Raw genomic sequence first — 21,015 nt, 5'->3', positions numbered from 1 at the left:
TGTCATAATGAATACAACAGCTGACAGTGAGAATAACATTGAAGGCTGGGCTAGTGACCCGGCATAGCAGTATATTAACATGGCGGCTCTCAGCAGATACTGTTAATGCTGGTACCTCTTTGCTACAGCTCCTTTCCAGTAACCTGCTGCGAACTGGTCTTACCCTTCTTTAAATGTCTTTACATTTGTGCATTTCTTAAGGGGAATAGAAGCCCTTCTTACCATGACCCTCCTCAGAATTTTCAATACTTGACTGAAGCCACCTAGGTGTCAATTTTCAAATTTATTTTTTTTTTAACTATCCCCTAACATCTTAACAGAACCCTGTCCTTTCAGACAGGACTTTGGAAGAAATGTTTTATTGGTTTGATCTTAAATTCTTCTTCTTACCAGATAGTTTCTTGTGGGTATTTATTTTCTTGATTAATAGGTGAGAGGGTGGGGGGAAATAATTGCTTATTATTATATGCAAGTTTATTGTGCTTTTCTTGTAATATTATATGTACATGATTTATTTGTATGCACAATTGTAGTTGGAAAATTTAATAAAGATTATAAAAAAAATAGAAGATCGTTAATAACATATCTGTTTGATAAATACGTATAATCTAAATAAGTTAATCATTTCTTAATGTTATATTTTATATATAATGTACTATGTTTTGTGGCGTAAATTTGCTGTGCTTTTACAGTTCTTACCTCTTATTGTAAACTGCACTGAACTGTGAGGTATCATGGTATATAACTAAATTTATTATTATTATTAGTGGTACCTCAGTTTTCAGGTGAAGATTTTTCATTTTACAGTCTTAGGTGCCCAGCACTAAAATTCAACGCTAGGAGCTTGACTTTTTCCCTGCCGCTTAACTCTTGCCGTCCCCCAACCTTTTAGGCTCATAATGAAAATAGGCTCTTAAATGTAGGAACTTAGGCCAAGATTCTATACACAGCTTCTAAAACACAAGCACCGAGGAGTGCGGTTCATGGCGCATGTCAATCTTAAGTTAGGCGCCATTTATAGAATCATGCCTAGTTGCGTCTGAACCTAAGGCACCCCCTATTTAAGCCAAGAAAATCCTGCCATAAGCATACACTGATATAGGTACCTCAGTTTTCAGGTGAAGATTTTTCATTTTACAGATTTAGGTGCCCAGCACTGAAATAAACATAAATAACAGCCGCCTGCATGCCAGAGACGCCCACGATCCACACCTAACCACTCCTGCTTTCTGGTAGGTGCCTTGGACTAGGTGCTTACCTGAAAGTGGTAGACACCTACCCATATAAGCACCTACTACCCAATTAATTTTAATTTAAGCCAATTATGCAGTGCTAATTACTTATTAGTGCCAATTAAGTTTTTTTTAATAATTAAAAGCTTCTTTTACTAAACGGCGCTACAGGTTTTTAGCGCAGGCCGATGAGATAAATGCTCTGATGCTCATAGAATTCCTCGCTGGTCCGCACTGAAAGCCTTTAGCACTTTTTAGTAAAACCCAGCATAAGTAAATGCGCTGATTTAGGTGCCTAACTTTAGGCATCTTTTACAAAATCAGCCAGTCAGTTTTAATCAATTTTCAGAGGGATCAATTTAGGCACCAAGTCTAATTTATCCATCAAAACCCTTTGAAAATTACCCCTCCCCCCTCAGACTTTCAGTAATAAACATTATTTGAATCTATTTACAGCATTAGATGCTAGTATTAACCAAACAGGAAATTAAAAAAGAAGTAAATTGGCCCTCAGCAGTAACTGGACTATAGTGTGTAATTTCTACTCACTGAGAGGAAAAACCATTTTGACAGGGGTTGATTTATAGTTTAAGGCCACTTCATGGGACCTTATTGTCCCCATAATAGTGTTTTCATGTGCTGTGTCCTTTAGGAATTCACAGGTGCAGCACACATGGACTCTCGATTTGGTAACCTTAAAGGACAGCTGCAGCAGCTGTGACAACTCTAATAGTGACGAGAATGTCACAGAGCCCCATAAACCCAGAGAGTGAAGGGATGACAGCAAAGCAGAAAAACATTGCTGAAAATACAGACCATAGGCTGCAGGAAACAAAAATTCCTATTGTCCTCTTTAATTATTTGAAAAGGAATTGAACCCGTAATGTTTTGTCATTTTCTTGGAGACGCTGAACTAGCCTGGCCTATGAGACCCGAAAGCCCCTTTTTTGCTTTCCTACTGTGTCCTGGACTGCACTTGGTATCGGCCGAGTTCATCGTTAACAAAAACAACCTGCCATACACAGAGGATATGAGAAGCACAGCTGGAGCTGCTGAAGGTGGGAGAGATTCCGTTCAGGGAGTTATCAAGGGCGGAACCAGGCAGAGGGAAGTGGCAAAACAATAAAACCAGTTGACCAAAATCAAGTGCTCAGAGAGCAGAGCGTAGTGAGCTGTAAACATGGCACCTCAGCAGCGATAACGGAATTACAGTCAAATATGGCCACAAAATATTCACATTTAATAATTGCTGGAACACTTGTGAATAACTTCAATATAAATACATGTTAATTGTGATTCATATGTTGCCTTTTATGACTTTATAAGAACGAAAAGTTGAAAATTCAGTGTTTTCACATTTTAAAAAGGTAAATTGCAAAATTTGACTATCCTGGCCATAAAAGCAAAGTTTAATGGAAATAACAGACATTTTCTGTTCTTTTTAGGCATGAGAAATTAGGAAATTACATTTACTGTCCAGGAACAAAAATCATTTTTACATAATGATATCATTAAAATAAGCCCTTTTCTTCCTAGTGACAGACTATATGAGCTGTTAGCAGTGGCGTACCTAGCATATGTGACACCCGGGGCCCATCATTTTTTAGCACCCCCCAATCTGTATGAAAAACATGATTTTTAGTAACAATCCACACGTTACAAATGAGTACCTAGGAAAACGCAGCATCTTACATACTGCAGTGAGCAGTACAACAACAATACATTGTAAAACTAAACAAGCCAGACTAGTACAGATCAATCCTACACTGTCAATCCTAACATAAAACCATGTCTTTTGAACACACAGAACACAGAAAACACCTTCGCCTAGTATGGAATGTCATAACAAACTAACCCCTCCCCCTTTTACAAAACTGTAGTGTGGATTTTAGCCATGGTGGTAACAGCTCTGACGCTCATGAAATTCTGAGCGTCAGAGCTGGCGCTAAAAAACATTCCACAGTTTTGTAAAAAGGAGGGAATAAAATAGAAATACATAGACAAAGGTTAAATTGAACCAGCAAGAAGCTGGACTCTGCATACAATGCAACACCACAGAAACAGTGACACATGTCTCCTAAAGCAATAAATAGAAAATTTTTGTTCTATCTTTGTCTTCTCTGGTTTCTGCTTTCCTCATCTTCTTGTTACTTTTCCTTCCATCCGTCTGCCATCTCTCTGCCCCTATATGGCATCTTCTCTCCTTCTATGCCCCTTCCAGAAACTGTATGCCTCCCCCTTCCATCTCTCCTTTCACCCCCATTGGTCTGGCATCTCTCTCCTCTCCTTCCCTCTCCCACACCTCTCTTCTGCAATCCCTTTCTTCCCTCATTTTCCTTTTCAATTTATTTTCTGCATCCATCTAGATTATGTTCTTACTATCCTCTCATCAATTTCCTTTTTTACTGTCTATCTACAGCTCGCCACCTCTTTCCCTCACCCCTCCAGTATTTCTCTAACTCAGTCCTTTTCCCCCATCATGTGCCCTCCTTTTATTTATCCCCTCCTTCCATCATCTGCCCTCTTTCTCTACGCCTTCCATCTAGTACCTTCTCCTCTCTCTGTCCACTTCCATCGTCTGCTCCCCTATTTCTCTCCTCCCATTTCCTTCCTGCATTTGCTCCCTTATCTCTCCCATCTGCACTTCCATCCAGCATAGGCTCCCCCTCTACCCGCCACACTACCATCCAATGTCTGCCCTTTCTCTCTCCATCCACCCCTCTTCAATCAGCATCTGCCACCTTTTTTTCCCTCCGATCCAATTCCATCCAGTATCCTTCCCCCTTATGTCTCTCTCCCCTTTCCCTGTACATCAATTCCATCAGCACCACCCTTCCATACCACCCTGCCCCCTTTCTCTCCCTGCACCTCTCTTTCATTCCAGCAGTCCTGCTCCTTTCTCGCGATGACTGTAGCTGCCGGCTGCCAGTCCACTCCACTCCAACGTACTAGCTCTGGAGCAGAGTCGACAGCCACGTGCTGGAAGATCCCGCGATGACTCCAGGCTTTGCTCCGGAAGAAGTAAGTTACGTCAGAAGGGGGTTGACTCGGCAGACGCAGGGAGTTGCGGCAAGGACCTGCAATGAATGCGTCTGCCGGGTCCACCCCCTCTGACATAACTTACTTCTTCCGGAGCAAAGCCGGCAGACGAGTCATCGGGGGAACTTCCTGCACCTCAGCGCAGCTGCCGACTCTGCTGTAGAAATAAAATAATTATTTTGTGGACTGGCAAACTACTAAGACTGAAATTTAAAAAACATATTTCCGCCCCGTCTCTGCAAGCTCAGTCCCCGCAAACCATCTGATCCCATCCGCACAAGTGTCAGTTATGATTTTATATTGAACATATTTTAGTAAAGTATACAAAGAAACAATATTCTGTACAATTGTCATTTTATAAATGTAAATATACATAGCAAGGATCAACAAAACCCCTGTCTCCCCTCCCTTTCACACTCTAGACTGCTCCTCAGCTCCTACTTTTAAAGACAGGTTAAATGTTATCATAATTACCAGCACAAAAAGACTTTGTTAATCCCAAGTTTATTGTGATTTCCAGTGTCTGATGCAAAAGTGCAGAAACTGACATAACATTTTCTTTAAAATATAGCACAAAATCTTTCAAAAAATCATTTAGGATCATAGTGCTGTGTTTTATGTATAAAGGTAATCAATTGTAGGTTTGAGAATAGTGTTTTATTCCCTCCATAGGGAAACCTGAGTTTGAAGGCAGCATGGTACAGAAATACATTCGAAACAATGTCTCTTTTACAAATTTTGTTCTTTTACAAGATATTTTAGTGTTTAAGGGCCTTGAATAGACAATGTCTATGGTACATAGGGCAAGGTCAGCTCGATGGTGTGTTTGGAGAGCTGTCTCAGAAACAGAGGTGCCTCCTCATGGAATTACTGGAGATTATTTGGGATTTCCCAGTCTTCTCATGTTTCCCTTGATGCAACCTGGAGCCAACGTTCCCTCATTGATAAAAGCTATGTACAGCTGGCTAAGGGATTAGCAAATCAGATCCATTATTTCATCAAGCATAAAAGAATCTGAGTAAAGTTGTAGGCACAGTGAACAGAGAACACCCAACACATGATAGAAGTCTGACAGTATTATTGGAATGTCATCTTCCTAATTCATCAAGCTTTAAGCAGCGGCACTGACTCAGACATGAATGCATAGATTATCAAAAATTCATTGGATCTGTTCATTTCTCCCAGATCCATTAAAATTAAGCTGTACCTGCCCACTAAGGTGGGAAAGATTCCTCTCCAGGTTTTTACCTCTAGCTGCTTAAACTTGGATTTATTACCCTCTGGACCTTCCTTCCTCTTGGTAGCTTTTAACCAGTGATACAACAATAGCAATAATTTATATTACTCTCACAAATTGATCCATTACAGCTCTATATTTCTTTTTCAAAAAAATTAATCTAGTAGCCACAATTTAGAATTTTTTTCTAGGGAATAAATAGACACATAGCAGTCTGTTAAATTCCTACTCCGAACCATGTTTTTCAAAAATTATTTTGCTATATTCAGAGATCCAACATTTGCATGGATCACTTTTGGCCATTCAAAATTATAGCAGTATCCCTGGAGGAAAGAGAATATAGTTGAGGCATTTCAGCCAGAAAGCTGCTAGGAAATATGACTGAATGTTATCTCTCTATAATATGACTTACATATTTATTAATTTTTCTATACCATTCTCCCAAGGGAACCCAGAACAGTTTACATGAATTTATTCAGATACTCAAGCATTTTTCCCTGTCTGTCCCTGCAGGCTCACAATCTATCTAATGTACCTGGGGCATTGGGTGACTTGCCCAGGATCACAAGGAGCAGTGTGGGTCTAAACCCACAACCCCAGGGTACTGAGGCTGTAGCTTTAACCACTGCACCACACACTAAAACTGAAACTCTCAGAAAAAGAACTGATCAGAAGTCACCAACTTTTATAGACTCTGTCATAGTGGTATATGACTTGGTTGCTATTTTTAATGTGACCTAAAAGCAATCAATAAAGCCAGATGCAATCTTTCACCCAACACAGTCAATTGTAAGTTATCAAAGTATGTCTAGCACCATGCACATAAAGCCTACTCTGATCCTGAAGTAAGAAGAGTTTGGACAGTACTCTGTCTTTTCCTCTCTTTAACCACTTCTACAGGCTCTCATCCTGGAGCTATCGTTCCAATAGCAGTCTCTTGTAGCCACTCTTTAAGGGCAGCACATGTCTCCATATCCTTGCTCATTACTGTAGGAAAAGGAAAGGGGACACCATAAGGGATGAATGGATTTACAATTTAAGTTGGTACCTGAGACAATGGGGGGGTTAAGTGACTTGTCCAAGATCACAAGAACCTGCAGTGGGATTTGAACTTGGTTTCCCTGGTTCTCAATCCACAGCTCTAACCATTAGGCTACTCCTCCAGGAAGAAGGCTGGAGCTGAGGCGAGGGCACCCTGAGCCCTAAAGGTGCCTCTACTCTCTTATCTTAGAGACATCCCTACAGTTGCTCCATTCACACTGACAAGCTGCAAGATCACAATCACATACAACAGGTGTACAGTACCCAGTCCTTCAGGTCAGGGTGTGAATATTCATCAAATGTATCTGCAAAGGTTTGCTCTAAGAGCCAGTTTAATTTGTACCGCCTGAAAAGCAAAGCTATTTGCAGCCCTCAAGGACCAGGGTCTTGCAACCCTGATCTGCTGCATCTACGAATTTTCATTTGAAATTCTGTAGACTATTTAAGGTATCTCCTGGACTCATGCAAACCCATGTGCCCTGTCACTTTATTTCAGCCTTTCATTACCAGTGTCTAACCATCACTTTAACAAATGAAGACAGTGCCATTCTCCATATTTATCCTCTAATGTTTTGATGGATGGCTCCCAGTCTTTCTTTTGTCTGTTCCTGATCCCAGCTGAGTGCCAGGATGGCATGGCCAAGAATGATGCATGGCATTTAAATTGTGTGTTATTTTGTGGGCTTCTCTTACATGATTTACAAACAAAGGAGGATGAACGCACTTTTGCATGCCAATGCCGAAGGCCAGGGGCTGCGCATGACTTAGCTGCTGCTGCTGCGGTACAGCCTGAACCAATACTTACTGCCTGACTTAGTGAAAATGAACAGGTCTGGCTCCTCCCTGCCTCTTCTTGACTGCTTTTAGCAAGCAAAATTAGAAACTGAACTCTACTACAGAAGCAAAAGCACAATGAAATATAGAGAAGAAAATAAGTGGACAGTTAAGTTTCTATATGTCACTTGGCCATATGAGTTCATATAAATTCTACAAAAGTATGTCATCGTAAAACCTTAAAATGCATTAAAGTTATGGTACCTCAAACCTGGAACTTGCTTCCAATTTATATAAGAGAAGAAAAATCACTTAGTAAGTTCAAAGGTCTCCTGAAAAGCTGGCTTTTTAAGGATGCTTTCAACTGAGATGTTCAAATTCTATATAACTCAAACATCCTATAGCGTACTGAAAACTTGTTTAATTTTTTTTTAATGAAAATTAAATGGGTAACCCGTTCCCATCCTCTTGTCTTAATACCTATGTTCATTTTATTTGTTTAAGAATTGTATTTAAACCTATCCTCCTCTTGTGCCCTGTAGTGTCTTACCTTTATTACTTGTGTAGTTTTTATTCTTAGTTGTTTTTTTACTTTTACCCTGATTTTATTTGTAAATCGCATTGGATTGTGATATTGCAATCAAATCAAACTTTTAAATAAACTTGAAGCTAAACTTTACGATGAAATATTTCTCCTTCATGAAGATAAACTTGGCCAGCCAAATAACTGGGCAGCCTGGGTGGACCATTAGGCTTTTATCCGCCTCTATTTACTACATTATTAAGCTGCAAAAGCCTATTGTCTCTCATTGCTAAATTAATTCTGACACAAAACTCTTCTTTGAGAAAGTCTGGCAAACAGCCTGTTGAGTATATTCTGAAGTACAAATATATACATATCAAGAGACAATCCATAGGGTAAACCTGTGCTAAATATAAACATGCTACAGTAATTCCAGGCTGGTGTTAGGTATGCTGGCGACCAGGGCAGAAATTAAGGAGGAGCCCCCAATTCCTCTCTTCCCTGCTTCCTCCTCTAATTTTCCCACCCAAAATATGCACTCAAATCCAGCATCTCTTCCTTCCTACCTCTTTCCCTTCCTCCTCCCTACTACCTCAGGGTTCACCACATGCCCTCCCATCCAGCATCCTTCCATTTTAATAAAACAGCTGCTCTAGGGGGCCCCCCATGGACCAGGATGTCCTTCCTTTCTCTCCACCCTGTTCTGAAGCCTCCCTCACCTTTTAAAATGCAAAGGGGTCGCCAGTGTGGCAGCAGTTCCCTAGCGCTGCATGCAGCTGCCTTGGTGCTGTTCTCCTGACACAGTCTGTCCAAGCAGAAACAGGAAGTTGCATCAGAAGAGGCAGACCGCGGCAGGGGAACAGCACCAAGAAAACTGGAGCAACACTAGAGAATTGTACTATAAAAAGTGAAGGGCATGGGATGTGGAGAAGAGAAGGATATCCCAGCCTTCGGGGCTTCCCTGAAGCTGTAGTTCTCAGAGCAGTTGTCCTTCCCCCTCCCCCTCCCCCCCTCCCCCCATCACCAGCCCTGAGTACTTCACAGAATGCAAAGGACAGACTGTAATAACTCTGAACCCAATAAGGCAACACTGTCATACTCTGGGTGGCAAGGGATGGAGAATTGTGGACATAAGTTCCATGTCTTGCAGAGTTAAGAAACAGATTGGGGGGGAGGGGGGCATATCAAAGTCTTAACCACAGGATTCTGAGTTGTACATTTCATTTGTTTTTTAACAAGCCTATTGAGCTCTTCCAGAGCTGGAAGATTTATTTTATGCTGACCTAAAAGGAATGACATTTTTTTTTACTTACAAATAATATGAATTCAACAGTAATGGCCAAATATGAAATGAATTTGCATGAATAACAGCCATTCCCCAGAGGACAGTATAATACAGTGTTTGAAAGGGTAGCAGGAGTAGCAACCCTGAGGCTATATATCTTGTTTCATTCCTGGGTCTTTCAGGCTGTGTGGAATGTTTGCAGAAGAAAATCCTGCAAATGAGAGCAAACGTACCCCAGACTGTAACTCCTAGAGCCGGTCATCGCCTTATTTATATGCCTGTGTTGAAGGCTGGGCTCTGGGTTGAGGTTCCAAGCTCCATCAAATGAGAAATACAAACAAAAAATTGACCCTTAATCCCACAGAAAATGCAAATCCAGTGAAAACAGAAACTGTGGAGATGGTGATGTTCAAGATGCAGGCTTTATTTAAGAATATACAATTTGATAATCCACCTAAAATATATCTAGGACCTAAACCACTGGGAGTTGTGGAATCCTCATCCGCGCAGAGTTACGACTCAGTATTGTTTTTAGTTTTTAATCCATGTGTTCTCATATCAGGACTTTTAGGGACCCCTGAGGAAGACAGAATTGTCAAAACACAGACCGTGTTGGGTTCACAGCTACCAATGGTTTAGGTCCTAGATATATTTTATGTGGATTATCAAATTGTATATTCTTAAATAAAGCCTGCATCTTGAGCATCACCATCTCCACAGAGTTTTTGCTTAATCAAATGAGAAAAATGCAACGTTCATAATTGTGGGAAAGATGTTCAAGTCATTCTGCTAATCACACCACCTGCTGCCTGGCTAAAAGCAGACTGTCCACATAAGAATGGTCCATATCAGGAATGAGCTGGGGGGATGGGGGGCAGCAAACAGATAAATGGAAGTTCTTGGCTCTGCAGCCCTAATGGGACAAGTTTAAAACAGGGATCTTGTATATTCATCTTCCCAAGATAATGAAGAATAATAATAATAATAATAATAACTTTATTTTTATATACCGCCAGCTATCTTGCGACTTCTAGGCGGTTTACAGTAAAAGAGATTGTGAATACAATAAAAGAAAATGTAAATACAATAAAGAGAAGCTTTACGTACAATTACAGAGAGGAAGGATGATAAAACCTATCCTGCATAGATAGTGTTATTTTCTTATAAGTGTCACTGGACGCTGGGACGTATCCTTAGTAGTGTGAACAGGAAGAACTGAGGCAAACTGGAAGGATCAATTGGTCTTTTGCTGCCATCATCTACTATGCTATTATCAGCTAGCGTGGCTATGTTCACACCACATAGTAAACTCTGATAAGCAGAAGGATGCTAGGCCCAGCCCTCCTTCACCCTCCAAAGAACACATAGATTATTTTCATTCAATTATGCTGTATCTGTTCAGTTTGCTAGTACACAAGGGTATTCTCTTCTTAAAATTTAATTCCTGCAGAGGCCTCCTCCATGTACTATCATAACTCTGCCCAAATGATAACCTAACTCATAAAGACATTTGGACCTGGGGGGTCACGTGATGAGGCTTAGCTGAGCGGAGGCTTCCAGCCCGAGCTCCGTTCCCTTCCAGCCCTTCCAGCCTTTTTAAAAGTGCTTACCTCGTGGCCGGGTTTCTATTTTGGTCTCCGGGACAAGCTGAGATCTCGCAGCGCACGGTGGTAGCGCGAACTTGCCTCGGGGATAGCGTCGGGTCCTGGGTCATGCCCTCGAAGACTCCGCGGCCCGTTAAACTGCGACAGACCACGCTCCCCTCAAATATGGCGGCCGCCAGCGCGTCTCCAAAAACCACCGTCGCGCTGCAGGAGGAGACAATCAGGGAGCTGACTCGGCATTTGTCGGCCCTAATTGATGATAAATTCACTCGTTTCCAAGCGGCGGTGGACGAGATGAAGGACTGTGTCGAGCGCCAGGGGTCCCAGATCACCCAACTAGAGCAACGGGTTTCGGCCCGGGAAGATGAGGCGGGGCTGACTGAGACGCGGGTTCGAGATCTGGAGGCCACCTGTAAGTTGCTCCACTCCCGTCTGGAAGACCAGGAGAACAGGGGGCGGCGAAATAACCTGCGGCTCATTGGCCTCCCTGAGCGGGTCAAGGACACGGAGCTGAGAGACCTCATGGAAAAATGGCTGCCTGAACAGGTGGGCTGGCACCCTGAAGCAGGAGGCTGTGTGATTGAGCGGGTGCATCGCATTGGGACGTCGAGAGGGGATGAGGCGCGCCCTAGACCGGTGATTGCCCGATACCTGAATGCAGCTGTTAAGGACCGTATTTTGGCGATGTTCCGCAGATCTGGGACTTTGGCCTACGAAGGGGCGAAGCTCCTGCTCTTCAATGACTACTCGGCTGATGTGGCGGGAAGACGGAAGGCCTTGGCTCCCTACTGCACGGAGCTCCGGAACCGTGGTATGAAATTTGCTGTCCTCTTTCCAGCCAGGGTCCGGATTCATACATCTGATGGGACTCGTCTGTGCAAGAACAAGGAGGAACTGCAGGCCTTTTTGGCGGAGCGTCGAGGAGAGGCTGCGTCTTAAGTTGTCTGGTCCTGTCATACCAGGTCCTTGCTGCCCCTGACTCCCCAGGGCTCATATGGGTTCCTTCTGTGGCCTGGGGGAGTGGGGTGGGGCCATTTGTGACTCTTGGTGCCGAGGGGTGGCCCCTAGGGGGGCTCCCTTGGCCTCTGACTGACTGCCATGTCCCGGTACATTTTGGGCCTGTCGTTCTCTGGTGTCTGGACCATGTTCTCCCCCTGAACTGGATGGCGGACTTTGTGTCGCCCGTAATGCTGGTTTCTACTGTTTTCCGGGGGGGGGGGAGCTCTGTTTGTGTATTTGTTTGTCTGTTTATTTGCCTGCTCAGGTTGGGGATATTAATGACTCTATTTGTATGCCTGACTTTGGAGTGGAGGCACCTCATTTGAGGGCTGCTCACCTTCCTGGGAGTGCTGGAGTCCTGATCTGAACGGGGCTGTTATTATGGTTGTTCTCTGAAGGTTTTGGGATTTACACTGCATTTCTTATGTTTTTTGCACTGTTCATTGTTTCTCTGTTCTTTGTGGATGGGCTGGAGGGGGGCGGGGGAGGGCTATATGGGGATGTTTTTTACCTTTTGGTTTTGGGGGTTGTGGGTGATGGGAGGGAGGGCGAGCCTGTCGGGGGGTAGGGGATGGGATGGTTGCATTGTCGTAGTGAAGGGGGAGGGAAACAGGGTGCGGGCTGTGCGGCTGGGGGGGTTTGAGTGGGGGTTGTTTGTGTGTTGGTTGTGGGGACTGTTTGTGGGGTGTGGTTGGCAGGGAGGGGGGAGGGGGAGGCGGGGTTGTGAGTACTCTTTTCTCCATGGGATCCTCCAGACTTGGCAGGGGAGGGTTGTGGTGGTCCGATGGGGGCTCTGGAGGGCTTCCCTGCTGCACTCCCCGGGCTTTTCCATGGTGGGGAGGTGGGGGGTGGGTAGGAGTGGCTGGGTGGGGGTTGCATTCTGGGGGGGCTGGGGGTTGGTCTGGCCTTGGAGGGGGGTGGGTTGGGTTAGGGGGTGGGTATCCCCTGGCGACGGGGAGTCTTTCTCTTCTTTCCTTTTTCCCGGAGGGCTCTGCTGGGAGGCTCTTTGGGAATATGAGACCCTATGTATTACTTTCTTGTTTCTAGGTAGCTCCCATGGATATGGCTGATCTGACTTATATAACTCTTAATGTGGATGGTCTCCACTCTCCCATCAAACGTAAGAAGGTGCTGTCTTTCCTGAGGAGGGAAAGGGTGTCAGTGGCTTTCCTCCAGGAGACCCACCTTACATCTAGTGAACACTCCAAGTTGGTCAGGGATTGGGTGGGAGAGGCGGTATACTCTTCTTATAACTCCAGACAGCGTGGGGTCGCGATCCTTATCAATAAAGCGGTGGTGGCAGTTACGCATAAGACCATTGTGGATCCCCAGGGCCGTTTTGTTCTTTGGGCTGGCACCCTACAGGATCGTTCGGTGCTCTTGTGCAACGTTTATGGCCCTAATGTGTATGATCACTCTTTCTTTTCCGCTGTGCTTGCTCATATTTTGGCCTTGCCTAATTACGAGCTCATCCTGGCGGGGGATTTCAACATCACTAGCGACCCCACCCTAGACTGCAGACCTCCGAGGGCGGTGCGGGGAGACAACGAGCGCATTGGCGTAAATTTTTTGATGAGCGAGCTGGGACTGGTAGATGTATGGAGAACTCTCCATCCTGGGGAAGTGGATTTTACGTTTTACTCCGCAGTGCATCATACCCACTCCAGGTTGGATTACATCTTGATGCCGTCACAGGCCATTGGTAGGGTGGTACGTACTCACATCCTCGATGTTCCCTTCAGCGATCACGCGGCGGTCTCCCTTACCTTGCACTGGCAGGGTCCTGTCCATGACCGTATATGGCGCTTGAACCCTTCACTTTATTTAGATAAAACATTTCATGCCTATCTTGAAACGGAATGGGATTTTTACTGTCAAACCAATGGTGGAGGAGAGGTCTCTGATACCATCTTCTGGGAAGCTGCTAAGGCCTTTCTTCGGGGTCGAATTATCGCCTATACGGTGGCACAACGTCGGAAACGCGACGCAGTTTTAGTGTCTCTCACTCGTCAATTACGTTTGTGTAGGAGTGCCTTGCATGCTGCACCTTCGGAGGCCGGTAGGGCGGAATATTTGAGCCTGCGTAAACAAATTGACGTCATTTTTACTGAAAGAGCTATGTCCCATATTGACGTCTACAAGTTTCGGTTGTATCAATGGGGAAATAAGGCGGGCAAATTGTTGGCCAATCTGGTGCGCCCTTTTCGTAAGGCTACTCGTATCTCTCGCATAAGGGCGAGCGCTAACATGGTTTACACAGGGGAGGCTGAGATTCAAGACCAATTTGTTCGTTTTTATCAGGATCTCTACGGCCCAGGCCCTTATGATCTGGAGGCGCGTGACACTTTTTTTCGGGACCTTGTGTTACCTCGAGTATCGGACCAGCAGTTAAGTCTGCTGAATGCCCCTATTTCGTGTGATGAGATTACAACTGCGGTGGGGGCGTTGAAACTTGCGAAGGCTCCTGGACCGGATGGTATGGGGCCAGAATTCTATAAGATTCTGAAATTTAAAGTGGGACCGGCATTGGCGGCCATGTACGCTGACATGCAGAATACGGGACGGGTTCTCCCTGCTCAGAACCATGCCCATGTGGTGGTCCTACCAAAGCCTGGAAAGGATCCGGAATTGGTGGGCTCGTACCGGCCGATCTCCCTTTTGAACCAGGACATGAAACTCCTTACGGCAATTCTGGCGCGCCGATTGGCTCAAGTGATTCCTCACTTAGTTCATGCTGACCAGGTGGGCTTTGTCCCGGGTCGATTTGCCTCTGCCAATATCTTGCGGGCGATGGTAGCCCTTGGGGAGGGCAGGACTCGCACAGGGGATGATCTATTGGCTAGCTTGGATGCGGAAAAGGCCTTCGATAAGGTGACTTGGCCTTATCTTTTCTGGGTTGTGCAGCAATTCGGTATTTCTGGGGCCTTCCATCAGTGGATTACTTATCTCTATGCGTCTCCTACGGCCCAGTTGCTTATCAATAAGTGTCGTACGCAGTCCTTCTCGTTGTATAGGGGTACGCGGCAGGGCTGCCCACTGTCTCCGCTTTTGTTTATCCTATCTTTGGAGCCTCTGGCCCAAAAGATTAGGACCTGTTCAGATATTTCGGGCATCCGGGTGGGCGCTGAGGAGTGTAAGGTCTCTCTTTTTGCGGACGATATGTTGATATTTGTGAGTAGGGCGCGGGAATCGATTCCCTGTCTGACTGCCCTTATTGGGCAGTTTGGGGCATTCTCGGGACTTTGCATTAATTTTAGTAAGTCAGAGGCCCTTCCAGTCTCCTCCCCGTGTGCCTCGCGTTCTGATCCTGGATTTCCATTCCGTTGGGCTGCAGGGGAACTCAAATACCTGGGTATTTTCCTCGGAGCAGACTGGTCCACGGTGTATCGCCGGAACATATCTGATCGATTGAAAACATTGCAAGACTCATGTGTGCGATGGGGTGAGCTGCCTCTCTCTTTGTGCGGCAGAATTGCTTTGGTGAAGATGGTGCTGCTCCCCAAACTTCTTTATCCTTTGCAGATGATCCCTATCTGGATTAAGGCGGTGGATGAACGTCTCTATCGATCTACTATTGGCTCCTTTATTTGGCATAATCGGAGGGCAAGAATTAGTTGGCGGAAGCTTACTCTGAGTAGGGAGGGGGGGGGGCTGGCTTTACCAGATCTACGCTTGTACAATGTCGCCGCTCTGATGAGATGGGTCCATGAGCTTTTTACGGAGGTTCCTCGTTTTGCCCCAGGGGGGCTGTTCGATTCCTGGACGACACCTCATAGAGCTTTTGCTTGTTTGACTTGCCCTCGGTGGAGGCTCCCTCGCTTGGGTCTTGCTTCGGTCTGGTTCCTTCCCCTTTGTAGGGCACTGCGGTGGTGGAGGCATAGGATTGGTCAGGGACAGGGCAACTGGGCTCTTCAACTGATCAGCCACAATCCTGATTTTCCCCCGGGGGTGGGACCCACAGCGGGAGTGGAGACGCGATTCGGCCCCTGTTTCTGTCTGGGTCACGTGTCTGCGCTGGGCTCTGATCCTTTTGTTTTTCCCTCCTTTGACACCCTACGTATTAAGTGGGACTTGCCGCGCATGCCCTTTTTCGCTTACCTCCAGTTGCGGCATTTTTACATGGCCAGCCTTCGGCGCACTCCTGGGGGTGGCTCTTTTTTACGGGTGGACCTGATTTTCTTGTCCGTACCTCCGGCTCATAATTCCTTATCCTTTTGGTATCGGACGGCAAGGGCGGAGAGGGCAAATACTTTGCTGCCTGACCTGGCTGCTCGATGGTCTGGAGACTTGGGGGAGGAGGTCACGTCGGGGGAGCTTCAAGCTTGCTTCTCCGAGGTCACTTCGGGGGCCCGCAGTGTACAGCTCCAGGAACTTCAGTTCAAACTGCTCCATCGTACCTTTTTTACCCGGCTTCGGGGTCTGCAGGCGGGTTTGTGGGATTCAGCGGATTGCACGAAATGTGAGCGTGCGTCGGGGACACTGTTGCACATGATCATTGAATGTCCGTCTCTGGGTGTTTTCTGGAATGGGGTCTTGGACTTTCTGGTTCAGATCTTGGGAGTGCCAGTCCAATGGTCTTATCGGATTTTGGTTTTGGGCCATGGGGTGGAGTTCTTGGATCAGGGTTTCACTGCTGCTCAGTGGCGATTTGTCTATGTCGCTCTCCTGGTTGCCAAGCGGGGGGTCCTTAGCAAATGGATCGATGTGGAACCACCGGTATTAGTGGGGTGGCATCGGGCCTTGAGGGAGGTGGCACATTGGGAGCTGAGGGGTATACGGGGACAGCCGGGGGGGCAGACCCTGTTGTATCAGTCTATCTGGGAGCGGGCTCTTGCTGAGCTTCCTGCGCTTGCTGCTCCCGTTTGAGGCTGTTCCTCCTTTCCTTTCTTTCCTTTCTTCTCTTTTCTTTCCTTTTTCTTCTTTCTGCCTTTTCTTACTACCTTTTCTCCTTTCTTTCTCCATTCTCCAGTCGCTGGGGGGGGGGGGGTAGCAGGGTGGTTTTGGGCTGATTTGGGGGGGGCGGGGGGGGATTCTTCTCTGGGAAAACGAAGGAGGTATGCGGCCAGCCTGGTTCTTCTTACGGGTTGTTTGGTGGGTGTTGGGTCTTGCGGGTCCTGGCTGATATCGGGGAGTTTAGAGGGGGGGGGGCTTGCTGTTCATTTTGTGTGCCTGGATGATTCAGTCCCTCTCTCCTATATCCTTCCTTTCTTCCTGGCCTTTAGGCCTTTTGCATTGTGTACCGTTTTCTCCCATTGTATTTTATACTTTGTACCTGGCACCTGGTACCTGATTATTGTTCGGTTGTATTTCCATTGCTTGATTGTTTGTTGGTATGCTCCTTCATAATAAACACGTTTTAAACCAAAAAAAAAAAAAGACATTTGGACCTGATATTCGGCCACCAGAAGGCAACACAGATAACTCATGCGGTCAGCGCTAACTGCACATATTCAATGCTGGGCTGTTCCCCAGTGACTGGCATTCAATATTCAGTTTTTTTTAGCCGGTTAACTTCACTGACTAGTTATCCAGCAGAGATAACCAGCTATCTCAAACTGAATATTCTAATTTAGCTGGATATGTGCTGTTTAACCAGTCAGTACCATTACTGGCCAGTTAAATAGCGTAAAATATCCACCAGATTACCTCCTGCTACCTGATGCTTGTGGCATCCTAAGTGTCTGAGGTTACTAGGCCTGTTTCTAATTGCATTCAATAATGGAACCATATACAACAGCAACAAAGATATTTACACATACAATATCATGAGTATTTATGCATGTGTGTTAAGCTCAGCCCTCAAGTGAGCTCTGCTATTTACATTTCATGTCAAAAATAAAGTGAACCCTGAAGGAAGTATTTTTACCAATTACCAGTTCTAACATGCTTTTCAGAATGTAGCCTCCAATCTTTCACCTAATACAGACAAGTCATGCTAACAGGTACCCGTTAGCTGCATATATAACTTGTGTCATTTCAGAGTTTCTCCAGGTGGGGGAGGCAAGCAAAGCAAGGGCCTGAACCCCTTTACAAAGCAAAGGGCTCCTTTTATCAAGTGCGTCGGACTTTTCATCACGGCACACCAAAAAACTAGCGCCTCGTCAATGGAGGCGTTAGCAACTAGCGCGGCAGGTGGTTGAACGCGCGGTATTCCGCGCGTTAACCGCCTACCGCAGCTTGATAAAAGGAGCCCTAAGTGATTACACTGAGGCAGAGCTTCCAGGACCTGGCATTGCCCGTGTCTACTTCCTACTTTCTGCTCTGCAACATGACATGTGCATAGAGTGGCGATTGAAGGCCTAAGGAACAGCTCTTGAAACAGTGACAGTGAAACATGTGCCATGTCAGGAAAGAAGTCCCTTATTTGAATCACTACTATGAAAGATGAGTACAGTAGTTTAAATACATCTTGGAAGATGTATCACTCCATAAAAGATGAATTTAGAAACATGATGGCAGATATTGGCCAAATGGACCATCTAGTCTGCCCATCTGCAGTAACCATCATCTCTTTCTCTCTCTGTCTATCCCATGCCTTCTTTAATTCAGACACAGTCTCTGTCTCCACTACTTCTTCCGGGTCAGGTAAAGTTAAAGTTAAATTTGGACCAGTAACGAGGGTGGAGCATAAGACTCCCAGGATGAAAGTTTATATTCTTGGAGCATCACTGCTGAGGTCCTTTACAACCATAAGAATATTTTGTGTATAAAGGGTGATTCACATACAGTGGTATATGAATGAACACTATAGTTGAAAGTTTCAAAATAGTCAATGTGATAAGGTTTTACAAAATAAGCATAAAACAAGCCTTTTTTTTTTTTACCTTTTTTATGCACCCTGTTATGAACTATTATACTAAAGATATGTTCCCATTTTCTATCTGCTAGAAAATGATGAATACAGAGGGCTTTATGGGAGCAGATTTATAAGCAATTTCTGTGTAAATGCATAAATCACCTCTTACAGAATAGTCTAGGTTTTGTGCATATACAAGGGGCTGCTGAAAAGTTCTCAGCCTAACCAAAAAAAGAATGATGTGGAGCCATGAAACTTACAAGTTATTCAACACATTTCTTGATGCTTTTCGTTTCAGTGAAATGAAAAGCATCAAGAAAAATGTGAAATAACGTGTAAGTTTCATTGCTCCACATCATTTTGTTCTTGAATGGACTAAGAACTTTTCAGATATAAGTCTCTGCAGAAGCCACTGTGAACACAGAGACTGATATTCAAAGCTATTTAGATGACTGGGAATGGCAAAAGCTAAAAGGATGCTAGGGTGCATAGGGAGAGGTATGGCCAGCAGGAAAAAGAAGGTATTGATGCTCCTATATAAGACTCCGGTGAGACTTCATTTAGAATATTGTGTACAATAGAGAATGACACGGTAACAAAATTCATCACCGTTCCCGTCCCCGCGGATAACCACGGGAAATAATCCCATGTCATTTTTTACTGTCTATTTCAGCCTCAGTCCTTCTACACCAGCATTCTTCAAAGCAAAGCTTGAGGGTCAGTGGTTGTGGCCATTCATACTCTGATTCTTCCCTCTCTCCTTAAAGAATGACATGAAGATGGTTTACTGCGGTTATCTGCGGGGACGGGGACGGTGTCACCGTGACATTCTCTAGTGTACAATTCTGGAGACCGCACCTTCAAAAAGATATAAAAAGGATGGAGACGATCCAGAGGAAGGCTACTAAAATGGTGCATGGTCTTCATAATAAGGCGCATAAGGATAGATTTAAAGATCTCAATATGTATACTATGGAGGAAAGGTGGGAACGGGGAGATATGACAGAGAAATTTAAATACCTATATAGCGTAAATGTGCATGAATTGAGTCTTTCATTTGAAAGGAAGCTCTGGATTGAGAGGGCATAGAATGAAGTTAAGAAGTGATAGGCTCAGGAGTAATCTAAGGAAATACTTTTATACAGAAAGGGTGGAAGATGCATGAAACAGTCTCCTGGATGAAGTGGTAGAGACGGAAACTATGTTTGAATTCAAGAGAGCTAGGGATAGGCACATGGGATCTCTTAGAAAGAGGAAGAGATAATGGGTACTGCAGATGGGCAGAATGGATGGGCCATTTGACCTTTATCTGCCATCATATTTCTACGTTTCTATCTGCTGATAGTCAGCAAGGGATACCCGGCTATCGCACACTGAATATCCAGTTTAGCAGATTGGCCAGTGTCTGGCTATGCTGCATGAAATCACCAGTCACCACCAAACATTCAGTGGCTCGCTGGCTAAGGACAACCAAATACAACCAACAAAAAGGGTGGCATATCTTTGTCCACTGAGACTTAACTGGCTAGCAACTAAATATTGTCATAGCCAGCTATGTTTCAGCCTGCCCAAAATAGACTGGAAATTCAATGCCGGTGGCCAGATATGATGCTGGCATTGAATTTACGGTACTGCCACAGATCCCATGGTCTGAATATGAGCCTGATAGTCTTTACACACACAGGAGGCAGTATGGTGGTAGTGCTAAACATATACATACTTTCTTTCCATTTATAAAGTATGCACAATCTGCATCCTGCAAGGAGCATGTTGATTTTGGGCTCCCAAGTTTGTGCAGGTCTTTAAAGTATGGATATCCCTTATCAAACAGTTCTATCCAATGTGTATGGACTTAGGCAACCTGTTGGAACATTACCTCTAAGCACAGATTCCATAAAGGCTGTTGCACATTTGCACACCTAACTTGAGGCCCTAACACTTACACCAACTAGTACCAATAAACACCAGTTATCAGTGTTGGTTAAAGTACTTAAGTAAAAGTAAAAATAAATGTATATTTTAAAACTTAAGTAAAAGTTCAATGAAAATACATCAAGGGCTCCTTATACCAAACTGCGGAAGAGCTTCTTACTGCAAATCGGTGAGGTAAATGCTCCGACGCACATTCAATTCCTATGAGCATCGGAGCATTTACTTTGCCAGTCCACGGTAAGAAGCTCTTCTGTGGTTTAGTAAAGCCCAGCATAAAAAATTTACTTAAGTGAAAGTAAAAAAGTTCTTGCCTAATATAATACAGTTCTTTATGTGGAGATTCTCTGGCTCCGTGTTCCCTCTGTTAGGAGGTCCGAGGCTTATATTTTTTCCTCCTGATGAAGCAATTTGTGGTGAAACACGATCGGTGTTGAGGAAATCCTGGATATTTGTTCGTTTCACATTGAGGATTTTTTTGTCACATGGTTTTTCATTGTTGAGTTTCAGCAGTTTTCTTTTTGGGGACTCACTTTTACTTTATTGTTGGATTGGA

General features: G+C 44.7%; 1 protein-coding gene across 3 annotated transcripts in view; it reads right to left on the bottom strand.

The window, feature by feature from the left end:
- COL5A1 (collagen type V alpha 1 chain) overlaps positions 1-21,015 on the bottom strand; it is a 430,660-nt gene that overhangs the window by 230,390 nt on the left and 179,255 nt on the right. The window lies entirely within an intron of this gene.

The sequence above is a fragment of the Geotrypetes seraphini genome, chromosome 10, assembly GCF_902459505.1.
Source record: "Geotrypetes seraphini chromosome 10, aGeoSer1.1, whole genome shotgun sequence".
Classification (NCBI taxonomy): Eukaryota; Metazoa; Chordata; class Amphibia; order Gymnophiona; family Dermophiidae; genus Geotrypetes; species Geotrypetes seraphini.
The sequence above is the reverse complement of the archived record's forward strand: the minus strand, read 5'-3'. Positions and strand labels throughout refer to the sequence as shown.